General features: G+C 43.3%; 1 protein-coding gene across 12 annotated transcripts in view; it reads right to left on the reverse strand.

Moving 5' to 3' along the window:
- The window catches only part of LINGO2 (leucine rich repeat and Ig domain containing 2), a 687,670-nt gene that overhangs the window by 61,968 nt on the left and 608,962 nt on the right, over positions 1–16,740 (reverse strand). For 3 of the 12 annotated variants that reach the window (XM_088156133.1, XM_088156127.1, XM_088156122.1), the window contains one exon: positions 6,410–6,462. The exons of the other annotated variants lie outside the window; for them this stretch is intronic. The gene's annotated coding sequence lies outside the window, so the exon portion shown is untranslated. The remainder of the gene's footprint in view (positions 1–6,409; positions 6,463–16,740) is intronic. 12 annotated transcript variants of the gene reach the window in all.

A 16,740-nucleotide genomic window follows, 5' to 3' on the forward strand; every position in this document is an offset into this window, starting at 1 on the left:
GTGATTTTTGTCTCCTTATGATGAGATTTCAGAGCTTGCCTGGGCAGCTCTGAGACTACCATATGAAAGCCTTTTCTTCACAGTCTCTCGTGACATTTGTAGAGTGAGCAGGGTGTCATACACTTCTATCTTCTCCACTGAACAAATATTTACTGTGCAGCACGGGTACAGGGTATGGAAAACTCTTATGATTTCAGTTTTTTCCTATGGGAGGATCAAAGGATGGCTTCCAACCACATCTAGTAACCACCATGAATAAAATCAGGTACCAATTGGCAAAGTTATATAGTGCAGTGGTACACACAGGTGTAACTACTTGTGTGTCTAATGGAAACATTCACTGAACTTGTCAGAATAACATAACATGAAAAGTCATGGTTTCCCATCTGGTAAGAAAATTAGTATTAAATGTATAATCTAAGAGGATATAGTGAAACACATCAGAGAATATAAGCGGAAGTGGGTTTCAGCGTAGCTTTATAATCAATAGTGTCAGACAGAAAAAAGACCCCAAAAACTGCCAAAAAAGATATGATAAAAAAGTTCACTGGGGAATCAGTGCTGGTTATTCTTTCACTTTTCTTTTGAAATTGTCTTAGCTTCAAAGCATACAACTTTGGGGTTGCATATTTAAAACTTATTGTCCATGGATCTGTCTATTAAGATAAAAGGAGGATTCACAATTTTTTTCTTTGTTTTTATGCTTTTCTACCCTCTGATTATTTTAATTTAGCTATGAAACGTAGAAGAAACCCTCAAAACAATCAACAGCTCAAAGAGATTAGCCTGGTTGAAATGATGATTGAGAAGTCCAGGAGCAATTTGCTGCTTATTAGGAAAAATCTTCATAAAAGTCAAATAATTACACTGAAAATCCAAATGGCAGCATGGTGTATCAGTGCTGAACTTTGAGCTAAAGAGTTGATTTTACTGTATTAATAAAGCTCCACCACATGACATTGAATCTCATCAAAAACAGTTTATCTTCTCACTTTGTAGCCTGCAAAATCCCTTCGAGGAGCTGTATGCTGCTGCTGCTATTCCAGCCGGTTATTACCAATGTGTGAGAGCAACTCTGAGTCAGAGGCTTAGCCTCTATGTACCAGCCTCCACTTCCATAGCTGCTACTGGTACAGAATGGAGATGGTAATCTGGCCTCTCTTCATTACTAGGCAACTATTATTCAACCTTCTCCTTAAGGCAAAATTGCATGCCTATTGGGAATATTATTGTTATTTTCATTATAGTATATTTATGAATCCTGTTAACCCACTTGCTTTGTAATTTGCCATCCATGTTCTCTTTTTCTGTGAATCAATACTGAGACAAGATTACCGGTACAACTGAGCCAAATTCAGTATATCTCAACTAGAATGGATAGCTATTAGGTCAGATAGGTTTAGGGTGACTACAAGAAGGATTCACTTTTGGCTAATGCAACTCTAGAATAAGCAATATCTGAAGACGCATCCCCATTTATGAGGCTGGGTAATGCAAACTGATGTGGTACTAACATACTGCTGGTTATGTAGCATCCTGAGGACAATTCAGATCATAGCCATTATTCACAGCTGTCCACAAAACACTGTCATATACATAAAAACCAATGAGTGCTGGTGACCAACAAAAAATGTAATTTTATGTGATTCAGCGGAATATAGTTGAAGGGAGCAGAGGCCACTGACAGTTACACATAAAGAAGAGGCTTGCAATTATACTGTAACTGCAGCTCCACTGACTAGATGCAGAGGCCTAGCAGACAGCCAAAGCTTCTTTCCTAATTTATGCCTGTATTTGTCTCTTCCCTTCACTGTTTTGCTTCTTTTTCAGTCTTTATATAGGTATTTGCAAGGTTCTCCAGGGAAGACTTTATCGTTAACTGCTGTGGAAGTCTATCTTCACACAGGCATCTTCTGAGTCACAGGATCTGGTGGACACAGTTTAACTCTTTGAAAAGTGGGCAGAATCTCATAAACCTCGACTCTTCCTGATTAACCAAAAATGGCAGGACGACTTCTCCTACTTAATGCTGAAAGCACACCTGAATAATAGAAGAATCAAACTGTCTCCAGAAGCCAGTGTTGCTGTGCAAACATGTAGGCATTCAGAGTCACTGCTGTTCTTTAATGCTTCTTAAAAAACCAGCCAGGTACTTAAGCTGCAGTTCCTCATGTCATCTTTCTCTCCAAGGCATTGTGGCTTACATACTAGAAGTAATGAAATACATTTTACTCACTTTAAAATTTCAAGGATATGGTCTTTAAAATCAAACATCTTGAAGCACTAATGTTTTGGTTAATTGAACCTCTCTGACATGTAGTCCCTTAGGTCTTATGTGCTAAAAGTTGAGAAAAATTCTCCATGCTGTGAATGCGTTATTCCTTAAAAACACCAGGACAAAACCAAAGATACTATTATTCTGAATCCTTTCCCATTCATGCTTTTGTGATGTCAGGTTGCTTCTGAATTAATTTGTTTCAAACTCTAAGGTGCCATTACTATATGCAAGAGATATTTATTATTAGGAAAAATGACTTGCTTTATAAATCCTTAAAAGTAATTTGACTCCTAATCTAATATATAGATAGACCCAACATAATTATAGACCCATACTTGTACAAGTCTGCTTCACACTGAACTCTGTATAGAAGCCAAATCCAACCTGGAACATTTTGAAGGGGAAATATACATGCATTTTAACACCCAGCCCCCATTCAATAAAAGAAGAAATAAAGATTGCAAAGAAAAACAGTGAAAAGCCAGGAAAAACCAGATTCAAGGTTGTCAAATTACCCCCTCCATTTTAGGTGTATGTGTTATGATAGCCTTTGAATACATGATATTTTTACCACAAAGGATGCTGACCACTCAGCAAACAAGAAGAAAATTCTTCCTTTAAGATAACCTCTTCTACATTTGCTTTGATTTTAACTGCATCAAATTCTTGGCTCTGCCTATATCCAAATATTTATTCCATTATAATCCCTGCAAATCTTAGAACTGACTTCTGATATGAATTTTGTTTTGATTTTTTCCCAAAGTTCTCTCACAACTTCAAGACATTTTTATTTTGCCTTTAGCATAGCCTTGAAGGTTTCTTTATGTTACAGAAAGTCATATGGAAGGACACAGCATAAATAATTGTAAGTCTCTTGCCCTGGTCTGGTGCTGTGAATTAACTCAAAATTTGTGTGGAGACTATATCAATTGTTATAAATTACTGTTTCTGATAGATTTGAGAGGAGTTTGGAGAGGGGTGAGGGAAGGATGGTAGTGAAAGTGTGAAAGAATTCGTAGGTTTAAGCTCAGAATAAAGAAAAATATTTGTTATATAACCATAGAATTTAAAGTAGATCTGTTTTCCAGTTATGTGCCAGGTATGAGAATAATCCGGGAGCAGATGCAAAATCAAGGCTTAAGCATTCTTGTAAAACTTATCTGGGGGTCTTAATTAATGTATCTCAAGATTAATTACTGTTATCAATTCCAGCCAGTTAACATGATTAATTTATAATTTCCAATAACTTTAAGATGCCAAAACTTTTCATTGCCATATTTTTTAAACCAGCAAACAGCTTCTATGAAGTTCATTGTCTGCATCTTCTCACATCAAGACTGTATCATTCATTTTTCTCTCCTTTTCTGTGACTAATTTGAACTGACCTGGTGTTACCTGTTCTCTGAGATAGTTCAGAAAAAAAGAAGAAAATGCCTGCTTCCTTTTCTCAGGTGCACTTGGCTATTGGATTCTGGCTCTTACTGTGGATTGTAATCTTTCTAAAACACGATTTTCTCCTGAGTGCCAATAATTGATTCTGAAGAGACTAGAGAGTAATTCATGCTGGGTTGTTTAAGTTTTTTTAACCTCCAAAGTAGTATTCAACTTTAGCAGTATTGCAGTCCTTCGAAAAGATTTAAACTAAAATCAGAGGATGAGATCAAAAGACACAAGTAGCCATGTAAATAGAATTTTTATCTCTTCAGGCTTATATCTCCATCTTCCTGGCAGGTCGTTCAGGAATGCAGTGACACCAGGGGTAAAATGGCACCCCATCAAGGCTGCTTCTCCAGTTTCCTATGGCACAGAGAATGTATTTCTTAAAACACAGCAAAATCACACTAAATGAAGAGACCCTATGGCAAACTATAATTTTTACTGGTCCATGCATATTTCCACTGTGTCTATGGACATCTTAATTGTAAAAGCGAAACAAACTTAAAAAGAGTTGGTTTGTGGTTTTTTTTTTTTAAGTGACAGGAAAGAGAAAAAATGAAATCATTAATTTTTGAAAGCTAGAAATGTACAGAACACTTTGAATGATAAGAAGTGCGCTTTGCAAGTGCAGGGAAGAATTACATGAGTAGTACTTTGCCTTTTGAGACTATGAACAGGGCTAATAAAGAGCAAACTCATTTGTCAGGAAGTAGCAGCAAATCAATTGTATGAGATCACTCAAACAGTTGCTCCCTTGCTATGTATATGACCAGGCAGCTGGTAGTTCACTAGCTAGGCCCTGGCAAGATTTGCTGGCAAGATTTGTAAGGCTTATTTCCCGAAGCCTGGGAAAAGGCTTCCCCAAACACACACCCACAATGCTGTTTTCTGCTTTCCTCCTCATGAGAGTCTTGTCACAAAGCAGCTCCAGTTTGAATCATGCTGTGGGAGAGAGCACAGCTCTCACAATTTCTTGGTTTTCATAAAAAGCTGACCTTGGCTGTCATTCCTCACATTCCCTCTCTCTAAGGACGCAGACTATCATAACAACGCACATCAAACTCTTGCAAGAAGGAAATCAGTACAACCTAACCATGAAATGGAGTAACTACACAAAACGACTGCAAACAGGAGTAGCTGAACACTCAAATGAATCTGCATCCTTGAGATAACAAAATGGGGCATTTCTGACAATAAGAAACTGCAGTAGTCTAACTTTAAGATAAGTGCACTGACCAGCAGGTCTAAGTCTGTCCTGCTGAGCCTGACAATACTGCCTAGACAATACTGCCATATTTGACTTACAGATGGAAGTAGCATCCATTCACAAATTTGTAAAACAAAAAACCAAAACCACACCAATATCCTGCGACTCCCAAGCTGGTCACGAAGAAAGACAGTTACAAGGAAATCACTGCTTGGGCTTGCCTGCCTCTCCTTTCCAGTCACTTCCCTTGGTGCAGGTGACCAGCTCTGTGGTGAGCAAGACAGCAAGGCAGAAAATGCTAGTTCTGCAGTACAGAAATGGTGTAAATAGAAATGGCTTCTAAGGTATTATAAATAATCAGGTCAGATAGACTTGTGGTTCAAAATACAGAGATTACAGTAAAGGCACATATTTTTATTCAGCACTTATTGCTAGACCTCAAAGGAATTCACAGTCCTTTCTTCTTCAGCACTCCAGCAATTTTTACCTATAACCCTTAATGTATATATGGTACTTTTGGAATGCAAGCTCTCTGGAGGAGTTGCCTGTTACATGCACTGTGCAGTGCTCTGGAGACATGTAATTTGGATTGGGAACTATACCTGATGATGGAATACAAATAATAATATTTTAATGAGTAAATTATTTTCAATACTTGAAAGATTGACTCTTCATCCTATGTGGAAAAATGTACTGTGGAATATACAGCTTGTCTGATTAGTTTATTATAATATTATAGAGGGAAAGGTTTCATGGTTTTTGAAGTTTCAGAAATCTTAGTGGTTTGAAAGCACATGTTTCTTTCCTGCAATTCACTTAACATAAAAAAATTATTGAATTTTATTGAAAAATTATCTCGTTTGAATCTAGTCTTTCTTTTCCCCCTAATTAAAAGAGAGCAACTTACTACACAAAAAATCAATGCCTAAAAAGGTCAGCTTAACACAAGTTGATTATGTAACTTATAAAATACTTTATACTTTCTATTTTAAATGGTTTCTCATCATATTAATCTTTTTACTGCATTAAAAATTTCTAGAATGACCAAGCTTTTATAGAAATTTTTCACTCTTCTAAGGGCAGAAAGAATATATCTACTGGCTTTAATTTCAGAAGTTGCAAAGCCTGAAGAAACCAAATAAAAGTACTGATTCTGAATTTAAATTGCGGTTTGTTTTTTTTTTAATTTCTTGTTCTACCTTTTTACAGATTATTTAATCTTTATTAGGTAAAGAGTGTAACTGAAATCACAAACTCCTTGAGCTTCCCAAGGAATTTTAGGTTGTCACAGAGGATTTATTCTCCATAAGCTTAACATTGTAAAGGAGACTTCATCAGTAGTTATTATTCATAAGTATTCTTTTCCAAATAAATAATTATTTTAATGAGTGCTATAATTAAACACTGACCAAACCCAGCATTTTCAAAGAATAAAATAAAATTGTAAATCTAGTTTGGTTTTTATTTTATGTTAGTGCTGGGTTCACCTTATCTGGATGTCAGGTGCCCATCAAGGCTCTCTATCGCTGCTTCTTCACAGCTGCACAGGGGAGAGAGAATAAGATGGAAAACAATTTTTAGGTTGATATAATGCAGTTTACTAAAGCAAAAGAGAAAGGTTACATATGCACAAGCAAAGAGGAAAACAAAAGATTTTATTCTTTACTTCCTATTGGCAAACACATGATGCTGTTACTCTGGAGGGCAAACCTTGTAAATAATGAATAACCTCCCTTACTTCTCCTTTTCTTAGCTTTTATATCTGGGCTGACATGGAACATCCCTTCAGTCGGTTTGGGCCTAGTTGTGTCCTCTTGCCCACTCCCAGCTTATGGATGGGCATGGAATGTTGGAGGGTTAGCCCTGTTCAGCAATAGCCAAAACACTGGTGTGTTACCAGCACCTTTGTAACCACCAATGCACAGCACAGCAACACTCTGAGGGCTGCTGCGGGGACATGAACTCCAGCTCAGCCAGACTCAATATAGTGTGCCATCATTTGCAGCTTTCTCTTTTTTAAGCTTTTCTCAATAGACTGTTTTTCTTTTAGATGAATTTAACAACACAGTATCTTCCAGATGGATCTCCAAATAAACCATTAATATTCCTAGCAAAGTTTATCCCTGGTATCACAATTCTGTGTAAAATGTAGCCACTTCTGTAAAATCCGTTTTGAATAAAAAGACCTTCTGTCAAAAATTTCAAAGCAATTTAAAATGTTTCCACAATCATTTGGATGATAGCAAGAGCCCTAATGGAACTTTTTTCTTAACAATAGTTTCTATCTCTCCATTGGGCAATGCAAAGAAGACATTTCCCAGAGGGGAGTGATGCCTACTAAAAACATTAACATAGATGAACACCATATTGGTATTCCACATCCCATATCAGAGTGAAGATGGAAGATAAGTAGTGCAGTAGTGCAAGTAGTGCAGGCACATGAGCACAGAGCTTGGTATGGATTAAACACCTTGGGGTTACCTGTAATGCCTATAATGCATTGCAGGATTCACTCTGTGTGTAATTTTGGACTCTGACTCATGTTTTGGGGCTTGGTGCAAAAATCACACAGAAAGACAAATGGACTGGGGACAAGAACACCTGTTCCACAAGAACTTCGTAACACACAAGTTGTAACACCAGCAGCCTTGACTCAGCAAACTGAGATGCATCAATCAATTGCCAAGACAGACTTTTTGTCTTCATTAACTTCTCAGTGAGTGAAGGCTTCATCTAATATTTTACAGTGTAGAAGTGTCTGTGTTTACAAGCAATAATGTGCCAAAGCACATCAGACGTCAAGCAAACTTCTTAATGGATTTACAGTAAAAATGGCTCCTACATCCCTCAAAAGTAAATACATTTGTAACTCAAGCTACTTCAAGAATGGGAAGAGGTCTCTTAGAAAGACAGTTCTATACATATTAAATTGTAAACACATTAATTCAGTTTAAATTTTGAAACAATTTTATTTAAAGACTACAGGTATATTAGCATCTCACTCAGAACCCACATAGTCCAAATATTCACCCTTTCATCTTAGAAACGTATTAAACCTCACAGATCAGTCTTTAAATCATTACTTTTCTCTATTTTTCTTGGGCTATCTGTGATCCTTCATGCAACATTTTAAGAAACTCTTTCTCCATCCTTCTCTTCCCCCTGCATTTGCTGCATTTAGACAAGGCAAATGTTCTGGGGTGATCCTTTCTCAGAAAAGCACTCATCATTAAAAGAAAGAAAGAAGAGATCAAATAATAAAAGTCAGATCACTGAGAGGGCAGTAGCAGTAGCAGCAATGAAAAGAAATTGTAAAAGATGCAATCATCTTAGCATTCTTTTTGCTTCCTGCTGTCCTCAGTGGTTTTTGAAGTGGACAGCAGTTAAGTGACAGCTTTCCTGTCTTTCTAAGTGCCTTTGGCTACAGTCACAGGCATTTTCACAAGAGCTGCACATTTAACCTTATTCAGAAAACTACATTTGTAGGAAATAAGCCTAAGTGAAAAGCAGTTGAGATTTCCTGGGATTTATGAGATCCTCTATGGGGATCTGCAGGTCAGAGGCATGGTGGGGAAAAAAGACATGCACCAGCCTGGGTTATTCTCAGTATTGTAAACTAGGAAGTGAGGGGTAGAAGACCCCACTGGCTTTTAACAATATACATACATCAGCTCTGTCAGAGATGGTGAAAAATGTAAGTGGTCTTGCTTTCTATGAAGATTTGGGTACTATCTCTGGTTTAATTAATCACTGGGGAAAATTGTACAGCACTGCTCAAATTACAAAGTAATGGGTCTATCAGGCACAATTAGACCTCAGCTGAACACTGTAGTTTGCTCAAAAACTAATCAAGTAAACAATTATGGGTCCTGGATGGGGCTCCTTTCCTAATTAATCCACAGAGAACTGAAGCATTAGTTTTCCTCAACAATGCATTTCCTAATGTGTGAGAGTGTTTTGCTTATGCGTCAAGGCTTGCTGGTAATTCAAGGCAGATTTTCATAGTATCCATTCCATTGCCACAGCACCCTCTTAGAAATGCTGCTCCCTGTGGCATGCCAAACTGCTGTGTCATTACATCACTCTCAGAGGTGCCACCTGTGACATGATGTAATAGCATCAGGGAGAAAGAAGTGCTCACACTAACATAATGCTCCATAAAGCATGTCTTTGATGACAAGAGAATTTACAGGAAGGGATGCCCAGCTACTCCACTGGGGAGAACTGGGGACAGCAAACTACATTCAAGTTCTGTGATTCTTTGGTGATAGCATGTACCTAAAAAGAGAAGAATGTCTACTTGTTTGGAAATTCAGATTTTCTAACAGATTAATAACTTTAATCTGATATAAATATTTACGTGTCTGACCTTAACTTTTGAACAGCAAAAAAGAGCTAACTAGTTCTGTTAAAGGCATTTAGTTCAGTGGTGAGATGGAAAGCACACTTTAATACAAAATATGTAGTGGAGCAACCATACACAACACACAATCAGATCAACCTCACTGGAAGAGGAAAGTTTTGGTGTTTCTACACGAGTACGAAAATCAGAATAATAGTATTGTTAAAGTTGAAAAAGACCTCTAAGATCATGTCTTGGTTTGAAAGACAGGTATGGTCTAAGGAAAGGCAGGAGCCCCTTTTCTGCGATGCAGAGTGCAACCCCCCTCCCTTTTAATTATTTTAGGTCCAATTCAGACACCTTCAGGCAGGAGATATGGGGATAAGAATAACAGTTCTTTACTGGTATCTAACAGAGCAGAAAAACAACAACAGCTATAAAAATTGGCAACAGAAACAGTCTAGCTCCGCTCCAGTCCCTTCTGGCCGCAGGCCGTCTCCCTGTGCTGTTACCGGTGCTGTGGGGGCAGGGCAGGTCCCGCACAGTTGAAGAGGGCTGGGTGATGGCGGCCGCGGCCCAGGGGTGAGCGGGGATGGGGAAAGTTACTCCCCCCTCACGGTGTCGGTCGTGGTGCTCAGCAGAGTGTCTGGAGGTAGTAGGGTGAGCTAGGAGAGCAGCAGAGCGATGTCCAAAGGCAGGGAGCGTGGATCTCAGTGCTGGGATGGCAGGGGAAGATGCCAGAGCAGAGCCCAGGTTGTCTTCCCACTCCAGGAGCCAAGCAAGAGAGCGCCCAGCTCCAGACCCCCCTATCCCACCTTTCCTTTTCCGGTTCCCCCCCCTCCCCCTCCAGCCACCCCCCTACGAGAGAACATTATCTGTCGTTTTAAGGTGTAGCCACAATTACTTAGCATAACAATGGGAGAAATTCCACAGAAAGAAAAGCGAAGCATTCAACCCCCAACATTATCCACCCCTGAATTTCTCCCATACTAATATGCTATATCAAATTAAACTGTTACATTATATATACATACATGCAGTTAGAGACATAGGCACAGTACTATAGGTATTTCACCCTAAAACAAGGTCTCCTTGGCGTATGCATCTGGTCTCTCCATTCTTTTGCATCACCCACCAGGTGCAACCTGATCCTTGAGCGAATACAACTCCATGGATGGGATTGTCTTTGCTGGAGGCAGGATTCACCCAAACAGTTTTTCCTAGCATACCTCTCATGTGTACCACTGGAACCTTATCTCCATTCGATATTCCCAAGGGCTCAGATTGGGCAGGGCCTGCTCGGTTAGTGGAACCTCGGGTGTTCACTAACCAGGTGGCCTTTGGTAGATTAATCTCCCAGTTCTTGAAAGTTCCCCCACCCAGTGCCTTCAAGGTGGTTTTAAGCAGGCCATTGCACCGTTCAACTTTCCCTGCAGCTGGTGCATGGTAGGGGATATGGTACACCCACTCAATGCCGTGTTCTCTAGCCCAGGTGTTTATAAGGCTGTTCTTGAAATGAGTCCCATTGTCTGACTCAGTTCTCTCAGGGGTACCATGCCTCCAAAGAACTTGTTTTTCCAGGCCCAGGATGGTGTTCCGAGCAGTGGCATGAGGCACAGGGTAGGTCTCCAACCATCCAGTGGTGGCTTCCACCATGGTCAGTACATAGCGCTTGCCTTGGCGTGTCTGGGGCAGTGTGATGTAGTCAATCTGCCAGGCCTCTCCATACTTATATTTGGACCATTGCCCCCCATACCAGAGGGGCTTCACCCGCTTGGCTTGCTTGATGGCAGCGCATGTCTCACAGTCATGGATAACTTGAGAAATACTGTCTATGGTTAGATCCACCCCTCGGTCTCGTGCCCACTTATATGTGGCATCTCTGCCCTGATGACCTGAGGCATCATGGGCCCATCGAGCCAGGAACAACTCTCCCTTGTGCTGCCAGTCTAAATCTATCTGCGACACCTCTATCTGTGCAGCCTGATCTACCTGCTCATTGTGTCGGTGTTCCTCATTAGCCCGACTCTTGGGGACATGGGCATCTACGTGACGGACTTTCACAGGCAACTTCTCTACCCGGGTGGCAATGTCTTTCCATTCATTGGCAGCCCAGATTGGTTTTCCCCTACGTTGCCAGTTAGCCTTTTTCCACCTTTCCAGCCATCCCCACAGAGCATTGGCTACCATCCATGAATCAGTGTAAAGGTAGAGTTTTGGCCACTTCTCTCTTTCAGCAATGTCCAGGGCCAGCTGAACAGCTTTGAGTTCAGCAAGTTGACTCGATCCACCTTCTCCTTCAGTAGCTTGTGCAACCTGTCGTGTGGGGCTCCATACGGCTGCTTTCCACTTCTGGTTCATCCCCACGATGCGGCAGGAACCATCAGTGAAAAGAGCATAGCATGTTTCATCTGCTGGCAGTTGGTTATATGGTGGGGCTTCTTCGGCCCGGGTCACCTGTTCCTGTTCCTCTTCGTCGGCAAGGCCAAAGTCTTCCCCTTCCGGCCAGTTGGTAATTATCTCCAAAATCCCAGGGCGATTCGGGTTTCCAATACGGGCACGTTGTGTGATGAGGGCAATCCATTTACTCCATGTGGCGTCAGTGGCATGGTGGGTTGAGGGAACCTTTCCTTTAAACATCCACCCCAGCACTGGCAGTCGGGGTGCCAGGAGGAGTTGTGTTTCTGTGCCAACCACCTCTGAGGCTGCTTGGACCCCTTCATAGGCGGCCAAGATCTCCCTCTCCGTCGGAGTGTAGTTGGCCTCGGACCTTCTGTAGCTTCGGCTCCAGAACCCCAGTGGTCGGCCTCGCGTCTCACCAGGCACCTTCTGCCAAAGGCTCCAGGACAGACCATGGTTCCCGGCTGCAGAGTAGAGCACGTTCTTCACATCTGGTCCCGTCCTGACTGGGCCAAGGGCTACTGCATGAGCAATCTCCTGCTTGATCTGGGCAAAGGCTTGCTGCTGCTCAGGGCCCCAGTGGAAATTGTTCTTCTTGCGGGTGACCAGGTAAAGAGGGCTCACAATCTGGCTGTACTCAGGAATGTGCATTCTCCAAAAGCCTATGGCACCTAGGAAGGCTTGTGTTTCCTTCTTGCTGGTTGGTGGAGACATTGCAGTGATCTTATTGATGACCTCACTGGGGATCTGGCGCCGTCCATCTTGCCACTTTACTCCCAGGAACTGGATCTCTTGGGCAGGCCCTTTGACTTTGCTCTTTTTAATGGCGAAGCCGGCTCCCAGCAGAATCTCAATGATCTTTTCTCCTTTCTGAAATACTTCCATTGCCGTATCCCCCCACACAATGATGTCATCAATGTACTGCAGATGTTCTGGAGCTCCACCCTTCTCCAGTGTAGCCTGGATCAGCCCATGACAGATGGTGGGGCTGTGTTTCCACCCCTGGGGCAGTCGGTTCCACATGTATTGCACACCCCTCCAGGTGAAAGCGAACTGAGGCCTGCACTCTGCTGCCAGAGGAATGGAGAAGAATGCATTGGCGATGTCAATGGTGGCGTACCACTTTCCTGCCTTGGACTCCAGCTCGTACTGCAGTTCCAGCATGTCCGGCACAGCAGCGCTCAGCGGTGGAGTCACCTCATTCAGTGCACGATAGTCCACTGTCAATCTCCATTCTCCTTCCGATTTACGCACAGGCCAGATGGGGCTGTTGAAGGGTGAGTGGGTTTTGCTGACCACCCCTTGGCTCTCCAGCTCACGGATCATCTTGTGGATGGGGATCACGGCATCTCGATTCGTCCGGTATTGCCGGCGGTGCACTGTTGTGGTAGCAATTGGCACCTGTTGCTCTTTCACTCTGAGGAGTCCCACTGCAAATGGGTTTTCTGATAGCCCAGGCAGGGTGTTCAACTGCTTAATGCCCTCTGCTGCCACAGCAGCTATTCCAAAAGCCCACCTGAGTCCCTTTGGGTCTTTGTAATAGCCATTCCTGAGGAAGTCTATGCCTAGGATACATGGTGCCTCTGGGCCAGTCACAATTGGATGTTTCTGCCACTCTTTCCCAGTCAGGCTCACCTCAGCCTCCAGCAGAGTCAATTCCTGAGATCCCCCTGTAACCCCAGCAATTGAAACAGGTTCCTTTCCGACATGTCCTGATGGTATTAATGTACATTGTGAACCAGTGTCAACCAATGCTCTGTGTTCCTGTGGCTCTGATGTGCCAGGCCATTGGATCCACACCGTCCAAAAGATCCGGTTTTCCCGTGCCTCTCCCTGGCTAGAGGCAGGGCCCCTCTAGCCCTGGTTATTATTTCTCTCCTGGGCATACATACTGGAGGTTCCTTCAAGGGGATCTGACAGATCATCCTCCCTTCTGTAATACCCTGCACCTCCATGGGAGGCTGAGGCTACCCTCACTTTAGTGGAGTTCCCTCTGTTGGTGTTCCCCTCCCTGATTTGGCGCACCCGTGCTGCCAGGACAGAAGTGGGTTTCCCATCCCACCTTCTCATGTCTTCCCCGTGGTCACGTAGAAAAAACCACAGGTCAGCACGTGGGGTGTACCCTCTCTCCCTAGCTGGGGGGCGTTGGGCTCTACTTTTGGGGTCCATGACTCTCACTGGTGCTGCACTGATCTTCCTCACCTCTTCCCTTATCTCCTTCATCTCCTCCTTAAACTCCTCTCTGAGGTCCTTAGCCACAGCAGAGACATGAGCCTGCACTGGGCCAGCCATCATACTCTGATAATTCCTGAGCCTGTTGGCAACAGAACCCACTGCCACTTGGTTGGTATCAGCATCAATCATTGCAATAAAGGGGGTATATTGAGATGGGCCCAGGTTTGCCAGATTCCACAACATCTGCCCTGTGCACCTGACCTTGTCAGGGTCATTGTCATGCTGTCCATCCCTCCCAAAGAGCACCTCCAGTACTGCCACTTCTCTCAGCTTTTGGATCCCTTCCTCAAGGGTATTCCAACGTGTTCTCTGGTGGTACTCCTGCATTCTTTCCCTGTGGACAAATCTCTCTCTCACACTCATTAAAAGTCGCTCCCAGAGGGAAAGGAGACCTGTCTCCCTTACAAATACCTGGTCCACACCTGAGTCCTGGGTCAAGGCTCCCAAATTCCTTGCCTCAGTACCATCCAGTTGCACACCTGTACCCATAAGGTCCCAGACCCGCAGTAACCAGGTTGTAAAAGCCTCACGGCCCCATCGTACAATGTCTTTTCGCAGGTTACGGAGACTCTCGTATGACAGGGACTCGGTGATGATCTCAACTTCTGGCTCCCCTGCTGGTTGTGAGGGGCCCCCTTCCTGACCCTTATTATCTAGGTGCCTTGTTTTCATCTTAGACTTCCTAGTTTCCACAGGGGCAACTGCTGCTGGCTGTGAGTGCCCTTGCAGTTCAGCTGGAACCTGGACAGATGTAACATCTGTGGGTCCCACTGCTGCACCATCAGAGTCTCCCTCTTTAAGGCAGGGGGAGGGTTTCTCACCAGCTGGGGAGAGGTACTCCTTCAGCATCTGGCCCACCTCACGTATCTCCTTTGCTAGCACCCCCACCCATTCTGGGTGGTTCCTTTCCGAGGTGGGCTGTGGAGCAGGGTCAAACTCTGGGGTAATATCCCTAGTCTCTGGGATAGGATCAGGCTCTGGGGTAACCTCCCTAGTCTCTGGGACAAGATCAGGCTCTGGGGTAACCTCCCTAGTCTCTGGGACAGGATCAGGCTCTGGGGTAACATCACTAATCCCTGAGGTAGGTATCAGGGTTGTTATCCAAGTCAATCTCCCCTTATCTCTGAATGTTAGATAGAACAGGTTTAACAGGGATATAAGCAACACTAGCCACAATATAATGTCATTAGCATTTAAAGTGGATTGGAACCCCTTGAAGACTGGTGGGGTGAACTTCAAAAACCCTGTGATGGGTTGAGAAAAAATTTCACCTGCTGCCACTTCCTCACAGTAAGTACCATTATTGAAGTAGCCCCAGAAACACACACTTAGAGTGTGATAGCTCTGAATCCATGTGGCCATCTTCCAGAGAAAATTAAAAATCCATGAATTCCTCAACTGATCAACCCACATAATAAACTGGATAATAGCCACAGTAACCTTGGTTATGAAACTCATGTTTAAAAAAGGGCTTGCAAATGGGAGAGATATAGCAGTGACCACATGGAGGCCAATCCAGGGTAAGCTGGACAGCATGGTGTCACCTACCACAAGCTTGGGTAATTTAAGAACTGTTATCCCCTTTTCTACCCCTCTTTCAATGCCCTCAGGCAATGCCCCACGTTCCGGGCGCCAAAATCTGTCTTGGTTTGAAAGACAGGTATGGTCTAAGGAAAGGCAAGAGCCCCTTTTCTGCGATGCAGAGTGCCATCCCCCTCCCTTTTAATTATTTTAGGTCCAATTCAGACACCTTCAGGCAGGAGATATGGGGATAAGAATAACAGTTCTTTACTGGTATCTAACAGAGCAGAAAAACAACAACAGCTATAAAAATTGGCAACAGAAACAGTCTAGCTCCGCTCCAGTCCCTTCTGGCCTCAGGCCGTCTCCCTGTGCTGTTACCGGTGCTGTGGGGGCAGGGCAGGTCCCGCACAGTTGAAGAGGGCTGGGTGATGGCGGCCGCGGCCCAGGGGTGAGCGGGGATGGGGAAAGTTACTCCCCCCTCACGGTGTCGGTCGTGGTGCTCAGCAGAGTGTCCGGAGGTAGTAGGGTGAGCTAGGAGAGCAGCAGAGCGATGTCCAAAGGCAGGGAGCGTGGATCTCAGTGCTGGGATGGCAGGGGAAGATGCCAGAGCAGAGCCCAGGTTGTCTTCCCACTCCAGGAGCCAAGCAAGAGAGCGCCCAGCTCCAGACCCCCCTATCCCACCTTTCCTTTTCCGGTTCCCCCCCCCTCCCCCTCCAGCCACCCCCCTACGAGAGAACATTATCTGTCGTTTTAAGGTGTAGCCACAATTACTTAGCATAACAATGGGAGAAATTCCACAGAAAGAAAAGCGAAGCATTCAACCCCCAACAGATCACCACACCTAATAATTGGTAGCTGGTGCCTTCTGTTCCTATTCTCATTCTTTCTCTTCAGTTTTCACTGAACATTTCAATCATTTTAATCTGAACATTAAATAAAAAATAAGCAATTTTTAATTCCAATTTTCTACAAGTGCAAGTGAAAGCAATAGAGACACGTCTATAAAATATTCAGAGCAGGTCAGTTCCAGATAAATGAAAAACCAAATCATGACTCCTTTCAGCAAGAATTAGACATAAATGGTGCTTCTTGCCTCATTTACAAAGCAAGAAAGTGTATGTTTGTCTAACTGTTTATTCTCATAAAGAAGTTAAGTCTCTGGGGGGGGGGGGGGTGAGAGATGGTGGATGTGTGCAGAAGAGCTTGAGACGCATGACCATCTGGTGTGAAGAAGTCCATCACATTATTAACATCTTCTTGTTTGGTGTCAAGTGTGTCTACATTTGTGCTGCCTTCTAAATGGATATTTTGCATCTG

Source organism: Sturnus vulgaris, chromosome Z, assembly GCF_052056855.1.
Source record: "Sturnus vulgaris isolate bStuVul1 chromosome Z, bStuVul1.hap1, whole genome shotgun sequence".
NCBI lineage: Eukaryota > Metazoa > Chordata > Aves > Passeriformes > Sturnidae > Sturnus > Sturnus vulgaris.